The sequence below is a fragment of the Triticum aestivum genome, chromosome 3A, assembly GCF_018294505.1.
Source record: "Triticum aestivum cultivar Chinese Spring chromosome 3A, IWGSC CS RefSeq v2.1, whole genome shotgun sequence".
Classification (NCBI taxonomy): Eukaryota; Viridiplantae; Streptophyta; class Magnoliopsida; order Poales; family Poaceae; genus Triticum; species Triticum aestivum.
Genome location: NC_057800.1, coordinates 303,153,991 through 303,163,863, shown reverse-complemented (window position 1 = coordinate 303,163,863; position 9,873 = coordinate 303,153,991).

Sequence of the window (9,873 nt, the reverse complement as noted above, 5' to 3'; positions counted from 1 at the left end):
TAGTCGGATCGACAAAACCCTCGGGCTGTATCATATACATGTCCTCGGTTAAATTTCCGTGAAGGAAAGCCATCTTGACATCCATCTGCCATATCTCGTAATCGAAATATGCAGCTATAGCTAGTACGATCCTCACCGACTTCAGCATCACTACCGGCGAGTAAGTCTCGTCGTAGTCAATTCCTTGAACTTGTCCATAACCCTTAGCGACAAGCCGAGCTTTGTGGATCTGAACATTTCCATCCACATCAGTTTTCTTTTTAAAGACCCATTTGCAACCAATGGCTGTTACGCCAGGCGGTGGATCAACCAAGTCCCATACTTGATTCTCATCCATGGACTTTAACTCGGATCTCATGGCCTCTAGCCATGCCTCGGAATCTGGCCTCACCATCGCTTCTGCATACGTGGCTAGATCGTCACTTTCTAGCAACAATACATCACACACTCTGCGCAATCTTTCTGACCTCCATGGTTCCCGTGTCGCTTCCACTACGGGTTCCCTGACTGACTCCAGTATGATCTCATCACCAGCCGTGCCGTCCCCGAGTGGTCCTCGAATTTCTTTGAGTTGGACCGTCCTCCCACTGGGCTCCCGACTGAGAAACTCTTTCTCAAGGAAAACCCCATTCCGAGCAACAAACAATTTGTTCTCTTCCCGGTTATAGAAGCTATATCCCAATGTTTCCCTCGGATATCCCACGAATATGCATTTATCCGACTTGGGTGTAAGCTTGTCTGACATAAGTTTCTTGACAAATGCTTCACAACCCCAAATCTTTAAAAAAGACAAACTGGGACTCTTCTCGGTCCACATCTCATGTGGTGTCTTGTCTACAAATTTTGATGGTACCTTGTTAAGTGTAAAAGCTACAGTTTCCAAAGCGTATCCCCAGAATGACAAGGGTAAATCCGACGTGCTCATCATAGATCAACCATGTCCAACAAGGTACGATTCCTCCGTTCTGATACACCATTTCTTTGTGGCGTACCAGGAGGTGTGAGCTGAGGTACTATAGCTCTGATTTTCAGATGATCATCAAACTCCTGGCTCATGTCCTTACCACCACGATCAGATCATAGAAGTTTTATAGTCTTGCCAAGCTGATTCTCAACCTCGTTTTGAAACTCTTTGAACTTTTCAAAAGTCTCTGACTTGTGCCTCATCAAATAGATATATCCATATCTACTCAAGTCGTTGGTAAAAGTCACAAAGTACTGATAGCCACCTCTGGCAGTTGTGCTCATTGGTCCACACACATCACTGTGTATTAGTTCCAATAGCTCGGATGCCCTCTAACAACTCTTTGCGAAACGAGACTTAGTCATCTTGCCGAGCAAGCATGATTCGCATGTCTCGAATGACCCAAAGTCGATCGAACTTAGGAGTCCATCATCATGGAGCTTCTTCATGCGTTTCATACTAATGTGTCCAAGCCGGCAATGCTAGAAGTATGCCAGATTTATCTCATTAGGCTTATGCCTCTTGACATTCACGTTATAGACCAGTTCCTGTTCTAGATTTAATATAAATAACCCATCAACAATGGGTGCATAGCTGTGGGACATCCCATTCAAATAAATCGAACAACCATTGTCCTTTAAATTGAATTCATAACCCTGACTCATCAAGCATGAGGTAGAAATAATGTTCCGACTAAGTGCAGGAATGTAATAACAATTATTCAATTCCAAAATAAATCCAGAAGGAAGCTGGAGCTGCATCTTACCGACCTCCAACGCAGCAACTCTTGCTTTGTTGCCGAACCCGATGTCAATCTCTCCTTGTGCCACACACCTAGTTCTTACCAGCTCCTACATCAAGTTGCAAATGTAAACAACCGATCTGGTATCAAATACCCAAGAGCTACTAGGTATGTCAGCAAGGTAAATGTCTATAACATATGCAACAAGTCTACCTTTGCCTGAAGGAGCATTCCCGGCCTTCTTGCCATGCTCTCCAAGACACTTGCTACAGTTCCTCTTCCAGTGACCAGTTTCCTTGTAATGATAGCAGATGGTCTTTGAGTCTGTTCCAGACTTCGGCGCAGCGGCGGAGGTTACCGTCTCCGTGCCCTTTGCCTTAGCCTTTTTCTTGGACCAACTCTACTTGAACTTAGCCGATTTCTGCACCATCAACACTTGATGCGTGCCTTTCTTAATATCCTGCTCTGCCACTTTGAGCATCCCATGCAATTCAGTGAGCTTCTTATCCATTCCATGCATATGATTGTTCGAAATGAACGTCCCGTAGCTAGGCGGAAGAGATCCCAGACTACATCAGTAGCCAGCTCATCCAAGAGCGGGAAGACCAACCGATCCAAAACTTGCACATATCCGATCATCTTGATCACATGCGGGCTCAGTGGATCACCTTACTTCAGCTTAAAATCCATCAAGGATCGCTAGCCGTTGAACCTTTCGGTCCTAGCCTACACCTGAAACATGCTCTTAAGACTCTCGATCATATCGAAAGCCCCAACGTCATTGAAATGCTGCTACAAATCGGGCTCCATACAAGCCATCATGAGGCAGCTGATCTCGTTTGATTCATCAACGAGTTTCTGGTAGGCATTCTTGGTTGTGGTACTAGCATTATCGGCATGTTCCTCTGGAAGCGGATCCTCTAGAACATGTTCCTTTTTATCATGCTTGAGAACAATTCTCAAATTTCTATACCAGGTAGTAAAGTTTGTTCCATTCAATTTATCCTTTTCCAGAATTGATTTCAATGAAAATTTGGGTTGAGCAGGTGATGCCATTGATCTACAACAGAAAAATATGCAATCACTAAGCAATGTGTTTATGTAGAGTAATTCTAGCCTTAAATAGAAATACTCCCACTAAAGTCAGCATCCCTCCGCAAACTCTCAGTGGTTCAAGATCCGACTAGCACATGTGACTAGTGAGCTTTAGCATCACTGCTAGACAACATGCCTATCCGGTAAGCAACTCCTTACTAATCGTATCTCTATATGACTCCTGTCGGTCGGGTAGGTATCTCATACCCCGGCTCCCAACCTCTTTAGCCACAAGGCCCAAAACCGTTTTGATAGCCTTGTCAAGTTAACCTAATCACTACAAAAAAAGACACATCCATGACATTTTGGGCTGAACGAATTTTTTTCTGTCATACATATGACACTTCTGTGACGATAATTGTGACAAAACCCGGTATCATCATCGATGTGGTGGGATCCTACTTCTATGACAAAAAAATCGTGACAGAAAATGGGCCATTCATCCTGGGAGGACCAGAGACGCACTGCATGACATTCTTTGGGTCGTCCTTGACGGAAAAAACCGTGGTAGAAGCAAGGGCGAGGAAAATTTCGGGGAGTTCCTGGTTACGGTGGGAGGTCGGGGGCCGAGTGATGCGTGTTTCTCTCGTACACGTACGCGCGTGTGTGCGAGGCTTTGGCTCTAACTGAAGCCGAGCGAGGCGTTGGGATCTAACTGAACCCGAGCGATTGCACTGCAGGCTACGTGTTACTGAACCCGAGCGATCGATCGATGGCTGTTAACTGAACCCGATTGAGCGATTCCTTTGCTACTATTGCTAACTGAAGTCGATCGATGCTGCCTCTGGGATGAACAGTGAGCGTTGCGAGGGGGGTTGGATGAACAGTGAGCGGTGGCGTTGCCTCTGGATGAACAGGACCCCGTGGTGTGGTGGAGGTCTGGATGAACAGTAGACGGTGGAGGGGTGCCCGTGGAGGGGTGGTTGAACAGGCCCCCGTGGTGTGGAGGGATGGATGAATAGTACACGGTGGAGGGGTGGTTGAACAGTAGCTGGTGGAGTAGCGCGCAGTGGAGGCTAGATGAACAGGAGCCCTTGCAGGCTGGAGGAGGTCGACGGTGGAGATGAACAATATCCAGTGGAGTCCCGTTTTGCGGTACGCCACACCCCTCCCGATGAATAGGACCCCCGTTTCGACCGTAGCGCTCCAACACAAGTTTGTTTCCTCCGTTTTGCGGTACGCCACACCCCTCCCGATCAACAGGACCCTCGTTTCGACCGTAGGAGGTCCGTTTCGTCCGTTTTGCCGTACGCCACACCCCTCCCGATGAACAGGACCCCCGTTTCGACCGTAGGAGGTCCGTTTCCACCATTTTGCGGTACGCCAGACCCCTCCCGATCAAGAGGACCCCATTACGAACGTAGGAGGTCCGTTTCCTCAGTTGTGCGGTACGCCAGGCCTCGTTTCCATCACCTGTTCCGTCCAAGCCCTCCCGATGAACACGACCACACATTCCGTTCCGACCCAGCCGGTTGGCTCCCACACGTTCCGTTGCCTCCCGATGAACACGACGCATTCCGTTGCCTCCCCACGAACACAACGCATTCCGTTGCCTCCCCATGAACACGATGACGACGTTGTTTCTCCGTTCCGACCCAGCCATGTACACGAGCCCAGGCCGTACATATGCGTGAGTAGGCGTTCGAGGCCCCGCCTGTATGTACACATACATGGCCGTATTTTCTTTTTTGCACCCTGGCCGCTATACGTACGTGTACATGCTACATGCGCGCCTCTACTACGACACGTACGCGCCTCTACTATGACACGTGTGCGCCTCTACATCAACTAGTATATATGTACGTACACGTTCGTGACCAGGATGACAGCGCTACGTACGGTTCGACCAGGTGGGTCCCGACTGTCAGGCACTTCCTTGCCTGCGAAGATGTAGCTGGTGGGTCCCAGCAGTCAGGGAGGCGAATCATTTTTTTTGCTCGGACGCACCTCCTTGCATGCGAAGATGTAGCTGGTGGGTCCCAACAGTCAGGGGCAAATGTTTTTTTCGCGAAATATGGTGGCATGTCCGGTGGGTCCCCTCTATCAGGTGGAGGAATAATTATTTTGCACGTAATAAGGAGGCACTTCCTTGTTGTGGCCGTGGACCCAACTGTCAGCCTCTCCATGTACAGTCCATGTCCAATGGAAGCCGTTCCTTGACCATGTTGACCTCGCTGCGCCGAGAGCACCAGGGCGGTGGACGACGGCAAGGCCTAAAATGGGGATGACGCGGAGCCGGGGAAGATGCGGCAGTGGATGCCCACACGTAGAGGAGTACGAGGGTTCACTAGTTCGTTGCGGTGTGAGGCTGCCGTTGCCGCAGAATAACAGTGTGTGTGGGTGAGTAGAGGGATGGCCTGGCCAGCGGTGGGAGTAGTAGGGGGCGGTGAGGCCTCCGCCGCATCGCAGCCGGCCATGGGAGGCAGTAGCATGAGGCACGACCGGCGCTGATTTGGGCGGCTGGAGCAAGAAAACCAGAGGTTGAAGAAGCACTACAGCCATTGCATGGACATCGTACGGTCACTGGAGCTAGAATCGTGCATATTGACTAAGTTGACAAAGCCCTCCATCCCCGTCAACTTAGTAGGCCCACAAGTCAGCCTGCCACAATAATGGGTCCCAGCTAACAGGGGGAGTATTCATTTTTTTGTGCGTAATAAGGAGGCACTTCCTTGCGTGCAAAGATATAGCTGGTGGGTCCGAGCTGTCAGCGGCGGTAACGTTTTTTTCGCAAAATACAGAGGCCCTTTCGGTGGGTCCCTGATGTCAGGTGGAGGAATCATTAATTTGCGCGTAATAAGGAGGCATTTCCTTCTGTGCGGCCATGGACCCAGCTGTCGGCTTGTCCACGTACAGTCAACTTCAGATGCATGTCGGTCGTTGACCACATTAACAAGTCCGTGTCGAGAGCACCAGGGCGGTGGATGATGGCGAGGCCTAGGAAGGGAACGACACGGAGGCAGGGAAGACTCGGCAGTTGTTTCCCACACGGAGGGGAGTATAACTGTATGAGGGTTTACTGGTTCGTCTGCCGTCGCCGGAGAAAAACAGCAGGTGTGGGTGAGTAGAGGGATGGCTAGGCCAGGGATGGGAGTACGGTGGGGCGGTGAGGCCTGCGCGGCAGCACAGCCGGCCGCGGGGAGGAGGGAGCAGGCAGTCCCACCGGCGCTTGTTTGAGCGGCTGTAGTAGGAAGAGCAGAGATTGAAGAAGCACGATGGCCGTTCAATGGACATCCAACAGTGACTGCTTGTGCGTCAACTTTTTTTTAGGAAAGCCTCAAATCTGTGGAAAACAGCATACAACCCATCTGCCATTATTTCTAATAATTTACAGCCCATTTGCTAATTCATAAGGCTTTTTTGGAGCCCATATTCTTTTTGTTAGCATTATAGCCCATTTTGTGGCCACGGTTAAAAAATTATACGAAATTTTGCATATTTCGGTGCAGTCCGAACTGTTTTTAATCCCAAAATTTCGACTGACATTCAAACTGATTTTAAAAATAAATGTATATCAATATAAAATCCAACAAATTCTCCATGCATAAAATTAATGTAATTTAAAATCTCGAAATGAAAAAAGAGATATTTGAAACTAATTACCAGTTTGATGTGTTTTAAAAATGTAGAGCCCATTTCTCATTACTGATGGGCCATTTTCTCGGCCAGCCGAATGAAAGCTCTCCTCGTCTTGAAAGATTTGTAGCCCAACAGGCCTGGCAAAGCGACTTACTTGGCAAATCACAAAAAACCTGGGCTGTGGCCGTGGACCCAGCTGTCAGCCTCTCCACATACAGTACTCTTCCGATGGAAGTCATTCCTTGACCATGTTGACCACGCCACACGGAGAGCACCACGGCGGTGAACGACGTGGAGGCCTAGGAAGGGACGACGTGGAGCCGGGGAAGACGCGAAAGTGGAAGCCCGCGCGGAGAGGAGTACGAGGGTTCACGAGTTCGGCTGCGGTGTGAGGCTGCCGTCGCTGCAGGGCCTGGCCAGCGGTGGGAATAGTAGGGGGCAGTGAGGCCTCCACTGCAGCACATCCGGCCACGGGAGGCAGGAGCATGCAGCACGACCGACGCTGCTTTGGACGGCTGGAGCAAGAAGACCAGAGGTTGAAGAAGCACTACGGCCGTTGGATGGACATCGTACGATCACTGGAGCTAGAATCGTTCATATTGACTAAGTTGACAAAGCCCTCCATCCCCGTCAACTTAGTAGTCCCACAAGTCAGCCTCCCACAATGGTGGGTCCCAGCTAGCAGGGGGTATTCATTTTTTCTGCGTAATAAGGAGGCACTTCCTTGCGTGCGAAGATATAGCTGGTGGGTCCGACATGTCAGCGGGGGGACATTTTTTTCCGCGAAATACAGAGGCCCTTCCAGTGGGTCCCAGGTGATAGGTGGAGGAATCATTATTTTGCGCGTACAGTCCATGGCCGATGGATGTCATTCGTTGACCATGTTGACCAGACCGCGCCGAGAGCACCATGGCGGCGGACGATGGCGAGGCCTAGGAAGGGAACGACATAGAACTGGGGAAGACTCGGCAATGGTTGCCCACGCGGTGGGGAGTATGAGGGTTTACTGGTCCGGCTAGCATCGCCGGAAAATAATAGGAGGTGTGGGTGAGTAGAGGAATGGCCTGGCCAACAATGAAGTAGGGTGGGGCGGTGCGGCCTGTGCGGCTGCACAGCCGGCCACGGGAGGCAGGAGCAGGCAGTCCCACCGGAGCTGTTTTCGGCGGCTGGAGAAAGAAGATCAGATATTGAAAAAGCAGCACGGCCGTTGGATTCACATCCAACGGTCACTGCTGCTAGAATCGTTTGTGGACTAAGTTGACAAAGCCAAAGTACACGTCAACCTAGTAGACCCACAAGTCAGCCTCCAAATCTGTCCCAAACAGCACACAGCCCGACATTTCTAGCCAGATTCAAATTAATTTTAAATCTAAATATACCTTAATTTAAATTCAATGAAATTTTTCCCGCACAAAAACAATGAAATTTAAAATATCAAAATCCGAAAGAAAATAGTATTTTGGAACTAATTGCATGTTTGCTGTATTTTCTCATTTTACAGCCCATTTATTATTACTTATAGCCCATTCTTATTACTTATAGCCCATTTTCTGGGCAAAATGCATCCCTCCTCGTCTTGAAAGATTTCCGGCCTAGTAGCGCGTAGAAAAGCAAGTAGGCCTACGTTGGTTATTCTGCAAAAAACAAAATAGCTGGCTAGCCATTTTCAGAAAGGAAAAAACAAACTGGGTTGGTAATGTGCTTAACATATAAAATAAAAGCCTGGGCTAGATGGGCCATGGGTCTCGCACAACCCAGTTGATACCCTTTTCCGTCCTGAAAAAACAAAATTACGGCGCGCGCTGCTGGGTCCCTACTATCATCCTCACCATGTACATTTATCCCCTTATTCCTCTCGGTTGTTGACCATGTTGACAACACCAGAGGGCGCCGCCGCGGCGAGCGAACCAAGGCGGAGGACGATGGTGAGGCCTCGGACGGGAACGAACAGGAGCCGGGGAAGATCACAACCAGCCGTGGGACGCGGGAGCAGGCGGTCCAACCGGCGCTGGTTTGGCTTTGGCGGCTCAAGGAAGAATAGACTGAAGAAATGCGACAGACGTTGAATGCCAATACAACGGTCAAGGTTGGCACAATCGTTTGTTGACTAAGTGGACACCAAGTAGCATACTTTTTTATATATAGAAAGAAAATCAAAGACTTGGGAAGGCATATAGAACAAGCTAGTGTACCAGTAAAGAGACGTTGCCGAGTTTTAGAAAAAAGAAAGATGTGCTCCTGTAGCTGGTTCGAATCCAAACCTAGACTATATGACTATATATGGTGCTATGTTACTCTGCAAGTAATGAAACTGACATATCCAATGTTCGCTTCTCCTCTTCTCTACTTACTCTGCCTAGCATCAGAAGCTCTGGCCGCAGCAACCATGTCTGCTAGCTGCTCGTCCACCTGCTCTTCAGCATGCAACAACCAAATATGCGCCAAGTCGCCACCCGTACCATCGCATGTGGGTCTCATCACACCCCCGCCGGCACGTGCACCGCAGCCGATTGCTCACCGCAACCCGCAACCATTGGTGTGGTGCCACTGCTGCAAATCACACAGAGTCATCCGTAGCATCTCAACCACAATCCGCAACCCTGGCCGAGTCTTCTACAAATGCCCGAATCATGGGGTAATAATATGTTTAAGTGTTGTTCTGCTGCTTTCAGTTGCTGATTTCTTTAATAGTTTGGTTGATGATCTTCCAATTTGATTCGTGCAGAAAAGGGAAGATTCATGTGATTTGTATTTCTGGGAAGTTGCATATGTGGGGGAATGCAACTACGCTGATTATTTGGTTAGCTGAGGAATCCCAATACCAGCAGGTTGGGGTGTTGGACAAGTAACTGAAGGAACGACAGAAGAGGAAGATGCAGAGAAGAAGGTTAAAGATGCAGTTCCTCTGATCATGGCCAAGCAGCAACTGCTGAACGGCCTTGATAGCAATGAGGAGATAAAAGAGCTTGTGAAGATAATGGGAAAAATCGATGTGCTCTGTAGGATGATTATCTCTTTATTTGCAGTGTATGTAGTACTCGTGATGTATTCAGTGGCTACAACATAAGCACTTTGCTGAAACTAGTAATGAATGAAACCTGTGTAGCAGGATGGGTGTAGTGTTGTGAACATGTAATGATTTCTATTAATGGAAATCAAGGGGTATCCCCTTTTGCTCATATAAATAAATAAATAGCAGAGGCCCTGTCGGGTCAGCTTTGTTCTCATTCGAAGACGTCGAGCAAATTGCAGTCCAACAACAAACTATGTCATCAAATTCAAGTTTCACAGCCAAATACGAGTACAACTAAACAACAATGTCATCATGTTTTAGTTGTCATACAATCACCAAACACAAATCAGCATACATAACAAGTGATGTTCTCACAACAAAATACTGAACAACATGTTCATCAGGTTTTAGTTGTCATAGCAAACACAATTTCACATAGTAGATAAAAAACGTCTTCTGACAAGCAAATACGACAAAAGC